This window comes from Diabrotica undecimpunctata, chromosome 2, assembly GCF_040954645.1.
Source record: "Diabrotica undecimpunctata isolate CICGRU chromosome 2, icDiaUnde3, whole genome shotgun sequence".
Taxonomy (NCBI): domain Eukaryota; kingdom Metazoa; phylum Arthropoda; class Insecta; order Coleoptera; family Chrysomelidae; genus Diabrotica; species Diabrotica undecimpunctata.
Window position 1 is genome coordinate 151,950,704 of NC_092804.1, and position 11,608 is coordinate 151,962,311.

General features: G+C 30.7%; 1 long non-coding RNA gene across 1 annotated transcript; it reads left to right on the top strand.

Moving 5' to 3' along the window:
- The first annotated feature begins 9,407 nt into the window (after positions 1–9,407).
- Positions 9,408–11,006, top strand: LOC140435051 (uncharacterized). The gene is made up of 3 exons (XR_011950106.1): positions 9,408–9,667; positions 9,794–9,989; positions 10,902–11,006. It is a non-coding gene; the product is annotated as an uncharacterized lncRNA (long non-coding RNA).
- Positions 11,007–11,608: the final 602 nt, after the last annotated feature.

Here is an 11,608-nt window from a genome sequence, read left to right on the forward strand (position 1 = left end):
AGAACAAACTTTTTCTTCTAATGATTTTTTTAATTACGTTGCTAATTCTGTGTAAAAATTGGTGGTTTGGAATTATTATTTCCCTTCTATTATTTGTTTCATTTTTTTAGCAGGAATTTCTCAAAAATCTTCGTAAAATCCATCAAGATTCAGAAATGCATATTACTTTATCATTATAAATAAAAAAACTGTAGCAATTTATAGTTGGAGTTTTCTAAAAAATTTTGAATAAAATCCTTTATAAAAAGGTATATAAAAAACCCAGTTGGGCTATGTTGCATTGACAAAACGTTTTCGGAATAAATATTCCATCATCAGTGTCAAGTTAATACATGGATGTAGCCACTAAATATGTGGGTAAAAACCCTTTAAAAATAATTAAATAAGATTTGATCTACATTATGTCTAATTTACATTTAAGATGTTAAAGTTACCGTTGGATAGGTAACAGGGCGACATATGACTCTACATTAGTTGCGAGTCCTGAGACGGTATGTCTACGAGGACTTTGTCAAAGCAACTAACTTGACACTGATGATGGAATATTTATTCCGAAAACGTTTTGTCAATGCAACATAGCCCAACTGGGTTTTTTATATACCTTTTTATAAAGGATTTTATTCAAAATTTTTAATATATGGTATACAGCCAAATACAGGAACTTTGTTTCCTTGTGGATTTTCTAAAAAAGTGGTGAATTATTTGTTTATAAGAGTTTTAAACAAAATTAAGCGGTAAACGTTGGCAGTTTGGTTAATGAAAGGTATGGAACAACTCAAAACAAACATTTTAAGCATTGGCAAATGTTTTTATGTTAATTTTTTGCCGAGATATTGAAAATTGATTTGGGCGCTCAGCAAGTAGTAAAGCAAATTTTAATTAAAAGTGATAGATATATTTTTCAACATCAAACTATTGTTGAAGAATATCTCTTATATGCGGATTTAATATTCTTAATAGATAGCACCACCAACTGTAGAAATAAACTCAACAAAATGATGTTTAATTCGCAAAAAGGGGCATTATTTAAAGTAATCGTGGTCGGACGTCGGTATTTCAGGGCTAAGTGAGCCGTCACCCGAGTGGGTCACTGAAATAATGATGGTCGTTTAGCAGAACCGTGTCGGCAGTGGATCCACATACCAACTATCCGGGATAAATTACAAGTTGCTCGTCGTTTGTTGTTCCTGCTTACCCACTGCTGTCGACCGACCACACGCTATCGTCAGCATAACGGAGAAAACGCCGCTCCCACTTGTTTGAATGTTAGTAGCTACACTTAACTACATCTCATTAAATAATAATTCCCTCTGTAATTAATATAGAATCTAGTATATAATAAATCATAACAAAAATCAAAAGGTAATAAAATAGTTAATAATTAAGGCGAATAGAAGCTCCAAGCTTCTGTATTTTAGTATTATACAAAAAAAAAAGATATATGAAAAGCTTATTGGAAAAAATAGAACAGCGGCTAACAGATGTTATATTATACATTCACTATATTTAAAGATCTTTTTCATTTAAGGTACATCGACACCTGATATGAATAACATTGTAACTCTGCGTACAATGTTTTTTAACTATGGCTTAAATGACGACATCTATAAAAGACAATCTTTATTATAAATAAACCAGTTGTAGAGATCCATCAGAAGCTTAAAGATCCTATCTCTATAAATAATTATTTTACATCTGTCTTTAGCCCTGTAAATTGTTGTCTCGAGACAACTCAATGGTATCAGTTAAATATTTTCAACCCAGATATTATTTTCTCGTTTAAAATGGCCACTATTGATGAAACTAAAACTAATATTAGGGTTAAAATCGGAAGCTGTTGGATGTGATAATATTTTTGTATAGATTCTACACCTCTCCCTTTCTATTACTGCTCCTTATATTACGCACATCATAAATTATTGTTTGGAGGTAGGTTATTCTCCGGGCACTTGAAAATACGCTTTGGTAAAACCACTGCCCAAATCAAATAAACCTGAATCACTTAATGATCTTTGCCCAATAAGCATTCAAGCGGGACTGTCAAAACATTTAAAAAAGCTTATCTATAAACAGATATACGATTATATTTTTAGAAAAAATGTAGTTACGTATATACAATCAGGCTTTAGAAAATAGTTTAGTACAACGACCCTGCTTCTTGACTTAACAGATAATATACTTCGATCATTTGATGAAGGAAAAGCAACCTCAGTCATCATGCTTGATTTTTCTAAAGCCTTCGACATTATTGATCACGCTCTTCAGTGTGCTAAATTGAAATATTTTGGATTTGATGATACCTCCTTACAGTTTTTCAAATTTTATTTGGTAAATCGTTATCAAAAGGTCATAATCGATAATAATTCATCAGAATTTGCATCTGTTACTTCAGGGGTGCCTCAAGATTCGGTTCTTGGATCTGTTGTTTTTTCAATATATATTTCCGACCTGTATAAATCTTTAAATTGAAATTTTGAAATTGAACTCTTTTGCATATGACACACAACTGTATTTCTCTTTTGAACCTAACTCTGTAAATCAAGCGTCACAAAAAATAAATCAGGATTTGTAATCTATTTGTACTTATTCCACTAGACATAATCTTAAACTAAATGCTAAAAAATATAATTCTTTGTTATATTGTTCAAAAAATTATAATGCCACAAGAGCATGTCACCCTTATAGTAAAAAAGCGTAAGTTACTTTGTGAAACTATGGTAATGTCAATTCTTAATTATGGGCTCTTGGTATTTTATCCTTACTTAGATCAAGTTACGAAATTAAGGTTGCAAAGAACTCAAAATAATTGTTACAGATTTGTTTTTGGCATAAGAAAATATGATCGTATATCATGCAAAATAAAAGAACTTCAATGGTTAACAATAGATAATTTATACAAATATCACCTAGCCTCATTGATATATCGAATTATTTCGTCGTCAAATCCTATTTATTTAAGGAACAAATTAGTACTTCGTGAAGATGCTCATAATCTGGATCTGAGATATCCTCATAGTCTTATGCTGCCAAGATATAGACTAGCTATTTTCCAGCTATCGTTTACTTACAATGCTGTTTTAGTGTTTAACAATAAATTTAAGAGGTAAATCTCTAGATCTCTTGATTTCATGAAGCGGCATTGTAAGAAATTTTTACTACAATCGCAGTGACGTTATTATTATTATTATATAGTATATTGTTGTCGTTATTGTTACCATTAGATATTTTTGCTTTCTGATGTAAATATAAAGTTATTTAACAAAATGACTTCATTGTAAGTGAAATATTTGAATCACTTGGTGGAAAAAACGTTGTAACCAATATTACAATATTGAAAAATTTTATTATTGAAGAAAATTTTTTTATACAAACATTGCAACATTGTATACAATGTTTTTCTCGAAAAATTTATTGAGTAAATTTTTATAACTTCCTTGTAAGTTGTGACACAAGAAAGCAAGGTACTGGAATATTATTATGAATATCATTGTAAGTCAATCTACCATGATTTTACATCCAATACTAAACATTTTGTGGGAAAGACGATCACTGAACAAAATAGTGTCGTGTTTTTAAAATGTTATTTGTGACTCATTTTGCAGTATGCTAAAAAAAAGAATACCAAAAGAAGAAAAATCTGGAGACAAAATCTAGGAAGAGACAAAGAAAAAATAAAAGAATGAGAGTGGTTTTAAATAACATCGTACATAAAATAATAATTGGGGCACGGTGATAAAATTTAATGTAATCGTTCACCTCTGTATCGCACCCAGGAGGGGTTTTTGTTGGTTAAACCCCCCTTCAGGGCACAAAAAGTAAAAAATATATAGAGAATAGTAAGAAAATGTAACTTACAAAAAATCCAAAACGCTTATTTGATAATTAAATTACTGTTTTAAATATGTAGAATACAATATTTATTTTATAAATACACAATAATTAATACACAATAATTAATAATATTTTTCATTATATTTAGATACCTATAGATACCTACCTAAGGGGTTGTGTTCCTCTGCATGTGTTAGCAGGAGAAAGGAGACATCTCTATGAGAGAAGGAAGCATTTGACATTAGCCATAAAAGAAGAGAAAAGGGAAAGATTAATAAAAATATGGCAATGAGAGTGGAACAACACGGAAGATGTTGCCCAGTGGACCAAAATGCTGATCCCGAGTCTAAGGGACTTTGTCTGTTTAGGTCGTATCTTCATAGGTTCAAACAGTCAGATTAAGATAAATGCCTATACTGCGAATATTCCGACACTGTTACTCACACAATGCTGGAGTGTAATAGATGTACAGTGGAGAGAAACAGAGTGTATAGAGAAATACGTATAAACCCAGTGGCTGTGAGAGGGATGGTCGTGAAGATGACGGATAGTATGGAGGGATGGAATAGTGTTTACAATTACATCCGAACAGTAATTAAAAAGTAAGAAGAAGAAGAAAAACACCAACCTGACCAATGCTAGAGATAAGATCTAGATAAGAGAAGGCATTGTTCGAAAAATATCGTTAGCCTTACAGCGGCGATCCAACTTTTGGAGTACAGTACGTGCGACTGTCAACTGCGCACAAGTAGGAGAAGGTGGTTTTAGTTGATAGGCAGAATAACAGATACCTGAATCTTTAGCACTGCTATCTTTAGTACTTTAAATTAAAATAAAACCCCAATTTTAAGAGTTAAAAATAGAGGTAGCATAAAAAAAATTACGGTGTCAACCAAACCGCCCCAGGTAAATTCTAGGTACGCCACTGGTTCACACACGTCGTGTTAGAAAATAGACCAAATACTTTTAATGATTTACGGACTACGTCTTACAATATTAACTATAAACATTGCCCATTTTTTTAACCTAAATAAAAATGTTGAGTCTTCTTAAGTGGAAGAATGTGATTTTTAAAGCGACCACTAAACTACTCGCAAAGTTGACCGAGGTTTAGGGAGTACAAGAGTGTAGACAGGTACTTCATGCGACTTTGCTTCGCCTCGTTCTACTTCCGCTCTGTGTCGGTTTTTCCGAGTCCTAGTCAAATGGCCCGAAGTCCGAATATGAAGTGTCACACTACATTACTCGACTTCACTTTACTCGATATCATTGCTAGTGCACGTCGTTTTTGCAATTTTCAGCATGAGTACTGACGAATAAGTTTTTTCGATAATTCAACGAGTATGAAGAGAGTCACCTGGCCTCGATTAACTTTGTACGAAGAAATTCGATCGAGAATGTAGACGGCGTATCAAAACGATCAAAGCTCGTAGCCTCGACACAATAATGCTTTCTTGAGATCTTAATTATTGTAATATGCGTATAAAATAAAACCAAACTCAAAATGAATAATTATTAAATGGCCCTAACAATTACAGTCAATTATTGCTTAATCCCATATAAACTTAATATTTAAGTAAAATATCATTTAATTTTTCTTATGTCCCCAATATAGATATTCTGAAATTCGTATTTGATTTGTTACTACAAAAGTATTTCATTTTACCTACATGCTATATTCAAACCAGTTATAATACAACACCCAAAACTTTCCAATCCTAATTTCTTTATTTAAATCACTTCAAAACAAGATTGCTATTAGTCAAATAAATAGGCGAGACTGGTTTTTAAATCGTCTTATTGGAAGGGGTTTTAATTTCATTCATTTTCATTGGTGAGATATATTTGTGGGTAGGATTGTTTGTTGACATTAACACCAATAATTATCACTAACGAATTGTAATGGACTTCAATGTTTTTTAAAGTTGTATGACTAACGTTTGAATATTATTGGATAAAACCGGTAAACATGAAACAAAAACATGCATTTTTAAGGATTTTTACATAGTGATAAAATCAACAAGTTTTGTTTTAAATTTAAGCAAAACAAGATCTCTATTAGTCAGATAAATGTTTACGTGAGACAGGTTTTTAAAATCTTATTGGAGCTGGTTTTAATTTCTTACATTTTTATTGGTGAGTCGGTAGTTGTGGGTATAATAGGTGTGTTTATAGTAACGCCAATAATCATTAATAGCGAATTGTCAAACGACTTTAATGTGTTTTGAAGGTGTGTGAGTAACATTAACAAATTATTGGAAAAAACTTTGAAACAATAAAGAAAGAGAATGTGTTTGTAAGGAGTTATAAGTACTGATATAATGAATTACCAAGTTCTATTTTAAATTTATTTATAGTAATTTATAACCCTAGATACTTATAATACGTAATAAATACATGTAATAATTAGTGGATGTAAGAGGAAGGGATAACTCGTTGTGGGCGGACTAAGTGGTGAATAATTTGTTTAATTAAGGCAAAAAAACGAAAAATAAAGGTTTTTATATTTTATTTTTGTAATTAATAGAAAAAAATGGTTGTTCCATGTGAAATCACTAGGCCACAACGAAAAAATGATTTAGCGTAAAATGAAATGAAATAATTTTTTGTTTTCAGATAGGCATAAACCTACATTACATGTAGCACAGTGCCATCTTATACAGTGAGGAATTTTCTTGGTACTGGAGTATGTACAACGTACTTTTACTCCATGTTGAGGCATATGGGCTCAGTGGTGGCCGGTCACACATTTACAGATTTGTTTAATATTTAATTTAATCAGTATTTCAATAATTAATTATCGCGGATAATAAGTTGATGTCATTTGTTTCTTTGAAATAAAAATAAATATCTGTCAGATAATACAAACTAAATTTTTTTCGGGGTTTTTAAAAGAATTTGATCAATTCGAGCGTTAAGTAATCCCTGCACATCAAGACACTTTTCAAATTAATAATTAATGATCCTAGATCAGAGTCATGCATCCGATTGAGTGAATTCTTATACACACCCGTTTCGGCAAGTCGATCCTAAGCTTAACGATTTACATGAAAAAATCAACGAAATATTAGTCGATATGCAACCAAACATACATTTCTCTCCATACGCAGTTAAACGGTATATACGGCAGAATTAAATATGCCGATGCTTCATTTGGATTGACCGCAAATGAAATGTTATTTCAGGATAAGTACTTAATTAGTAAAGTGATAGTGCACTGACTGGTTTTCCTGGGAGTGTATCGATCGATTCGTTTTGTATTGATTTGTTTTGTTTTTTTTTTAAGTAATACTGTAATAAGTTATCATTGCCGTAAATAGTTAAAGGATTTTTTGATATATTTAAAGTTTTTTAAATCATGAATGTGTTGCTTGTGTGAGCCCATTTCAAATAGGTAAAACAAATAAAATTAGACTTACTCACAATCAATTTAATTTTACTACCAAACGATCGGTTTCACTTTCTACACTTTGCAAAGCATCTGCAGGTCTAACGGTATAAAGTAAATTAAATGCTGAAATTATAAAAAGCCCATATTAGGGTGCTGTCTTATAAAGATCAAAAAAGGTTATAGTAATTAAAAGGTGAAAGAAATAATAAGTTAGACTTACTCACAATCAATTTAATTTAACTAATCGGACGACCGGTTTCGCTTTCTACAATATGCAAAGCATCTTCAGGTCACGATACAAAGTTAAAATGCTGAAAACAATAATCCCATATTAGGGTGTTGTCTAATAAAGATAAAAACATAGGTAGGTGATACAAATTATATAAATTACAGTAATTATGCCAATATTACATGTCTGTGGTTTTATAAATGAATAAAATAATAATAATAAAATGTTTAAGCAGACAAGGTAAGACCCACAAATTGGTAACATCGTCTATTGAACTGTAATGAATCAATAAATAAATGAACAACTAAATAAACATTACTTACATGCCGGTACTCTATTAATTGATGGTTGAAAGAACATGGTTCAAACTATCTTGGATTGTTGATTGGAGAACTCAGGTTAACTATTGTAATTGTTTAACAGTAAACTGGGAAGTTCTTGAGGAGACAGATTTTATCCAATGAAGTAGAGATAAGTGGAATGTATTGTTTGTTTTATGAAAGTAATGTTCTATACCATTAATTTCTTTAAAGTTATTTAAGTTTATTCTGGAGATATATTTATGAAATATGTGTTATTTATTGAGATTTTATGTTTTGTTCTGGAAGGTGACAGTTGTAAGACAATGAATAGGAATGGATGTATAGATTGTGTGGGTGTGCAATTGTATAAACTTGAAGTTATCAAAATTTCTTTGATAAATTTGTTGCAATAACTGGCAAATTATTGTAAAGTCGAAACATTTTAAGTTAAAATTAAATTAAGACACTTTTACACACACAGAAACACACAGAAAACACTTTAAAAACGGGGGACGAAACAAACATTTAATTAAAAATAAAAGGAGAGGATTTCCAAAAGAACTACATTTCTTATTAGGAGACAATGAGTTTTTTATGTGCTGTATATCAGATTTTAGAGGTAAACTTGACAAATGTAGGTTAAAGTGTGACAGTTCTTCTTCTATTTTAAATGCTGTAAGTTAAGTTATCCAGTTTATGAAACAAGCTGATATTAATAAAATCTAAATTTTTTAATTTTAGATATCAAAGTTATTTGATGTGTTAATATTGGCATACTTTAACAAACTTTAAATAATTGATTTCAATGTAACAATATAAATAATTGTAATACTTATGCTATGATAACTAACTCAGCTAAGTCAAAGTTACAGAACAAACTTAAGTGATTATTTGTTAATTAAATTAAAATATGTACATTTGTATTGAAAATGTATAATGTATAACTAAATTACAAACTTTCTTTGAAAATAATTGTTGGTGTGAGTCATCTGTCATGGTGTGTATAAGTATTTTTAAATATTTATTCCAATTCTGATATGTTAATATGGAACTGAAAATAATAAGCAAATAAACCATTGTTGATAAAATTATTTATAAATTAAAGAAAATTAAAGAAATTGACTGAAAATTAAGTATTCAAAGGTTAGTTGGTAATTTTAATATCTGACAGTTGGGACCGGAAATTGGTTATACCAACAGGTAAAAGGTTCTCTATTTAAACCGGTGTAAAGTAAAATTATTCTTATTTCAATTTTCCAATACCATGAAGAGGTATCATCACACCGACACGAACATTGGTGAGTTTGTACAATAATTTCTGTGACACTTTAACAATTTTAAATTTAAAACAGTTTATAGTTAAAATATAATATTTCTATTAGAAAATGTAGATTTGCTAATTATTAGGATTAACAAAATTCTATTTAATTAATACTGCCAGTCTGAACGAATTTACCATGTTGTGTTGGGAACAATCAAACCACGTGTTAATTTGAAGTTAAATATTTTGTAAAATGAGTGTATGTCGCAACCGGATGGGGTGTAATAATAATTTTGGGTTAAATAAGTTGAGGTACCATACCAGTTCAATACTGATGTTTTATATAGTTTTAGGAAAATGTAGTTTAAAGTAATATGTTAATTAATCCAGTGAACAAAAAACTTAATCAATGGGGACCGTATTTTAAACTTTATGTAGAAATTCAAATAATCTGAGGAGTATATCAAATGTATTTGAATGTATATGGGATACTGGAATAAAAAGTTTGACCATGATGTTGAAGTTAATTCCAGAAAATGTGCATGAAGATAATGGATACTGTATGGAAAACCTCATATAGAAGAAGATATTGGGTAATCAATTATATAAGTATATGGATTTTGGTGTGGAAAGCAGAAATGGAGTGAGATCAGGTAAAATTATTAATATTAAGTTTATATCAGTACTGAGTATACTGGTGTGTACTCTAGTTCTAACTGTGCATTTAAAGTTTCAGCTGTGTGATTTTTCAGAGATTTTAATATTTCTAAATGTTCCAGGTTATTGAGTAATAAGCCTTTGTTGCAAGTATGGAGGATTGTGAAATCAGTTTGTGGATCAAAGTTATGGTTTTTATGTCGGATATGTTGGGAGAAGTGTGATTGACCCGATGTTGGCCGTTCTATATATCTAAGATGTTCTTTTAGTCTAATATTGAAGGATCTGAAGGTTCTACCAATATAGCATGCATTGCAGGTATGGCAGCTCAACTTATAAGTTAAAATAGAAGAAGAACTGTCACACTTTAACCTACATTTGTCAAGTTTACCTCTAAAATCTGATATACAGCACATAAAAAACTCATTGTCTCCTAATAAGAAATGTAGTTCTTTTGGAAATCCTCTCCTTTTATTTTTAATTAAATGTTTGTTTCGTCCCCCGTTTTTAAAGTGTTTTCTGTGTGTTTCTGTGTGTGTAAAAGTGTCTTAATTTAATTTTAACTTAAAATCTTTCGACTTTACAATAATTTGCCAGTTATTGCAACAAATTTATCAAAGAAATTTTGATAACTTCAAGTTTATACAATTGCACACCCACACAATCTATACATTAATTCCTATTCATTGTCTTACAACTGTCACCTTCCAGAACAAAACATAAAATCTCAATAAATAACACATATTTCATAAATATATCTCCAGAATAAACTTAAATAACTTTAAAGAAATTAATGGTATAGAACATTACTTTCATAAAACAAACAATACATTCCACTTATCTCTACTTCATTGGATAAAATCTGTCTCCTCAAGAACTTCCCAGTTTACTGTTAAACAATTACAATAGTTAACCTGAGTTCTCCAATCAACAATCCAAGATAGTTTGAACCATGTTCTTTCAACCATCAATTAATAGAGTACCGGCATGTAAGTAATGTTTATTTAGTTGTTCATTTATTTATTGATTCATTACAGTTCAATAGACGATGTTACCAATTTGTGGGTCTTACCTTGTCTGCTTAAACATTTTATTATTATTATTTTATTCATTTATAAAACCACAGACATGTAATATTGGCATAATTACTGTAATTTATATAATTTGTATCACCTACCTATGTTTTTATCTTTATTAGACAACACCCTAATATGGGATTATTGTTTTCAGCATTTTAACTTTGTATCGTGACCTGAAGATGCTTTGCATATTGTAGAAAGCGAAACCGGTCGTCCGATTAGTTAAATTAAATTGATTGTGAGTAAGTCTAACTTATTATTTCTTTCACCTTTTGAAATGGACTCACACAAGCAACACATTCATGGTTATAGTAATTATTCCAATATTACCTCTCTGTGTTTATTAATATGCATAAAATTGATTTAGCAGACAAAGTGAAAACCCACGAATTGGTAAGAGATAATCTATTAAATTGTAATAAATTAAAAACAAACAAAATACTACTTACATTCTGGTACAAGAATTTTGACGTGACAACGTCTTAAATTAGGTTGTGGCTCGGAGTCATTCATGAAAAAGTGTAACGCCCGCTCATGTCTGTTACAGTGAGTCACCGAACGAGAGAGAGGCCCGCCGGACCGGCGAATGCCTTGCGTCTCTCTCCCACTCAAACATGATCGGTCCGCTGCGCGCGCAGCACTAGAGAATTAGGCGCGTTGAATCGGTGCGTGCTTCCGTGCTTGTGTCTCTGTCTTTCTCGAGCGTTCTTGGCGTTCAAGACACATTACAGCAGAAACACTTCCCTTCATTTCATATTTCTCCTATCATCGTCCTATCCTCAACAAAACCACTCAAATAGAAATTAGTTAAGTTTAGTTTACATGTACAATGTTTTAGTAAACAAAATATATTTCTAT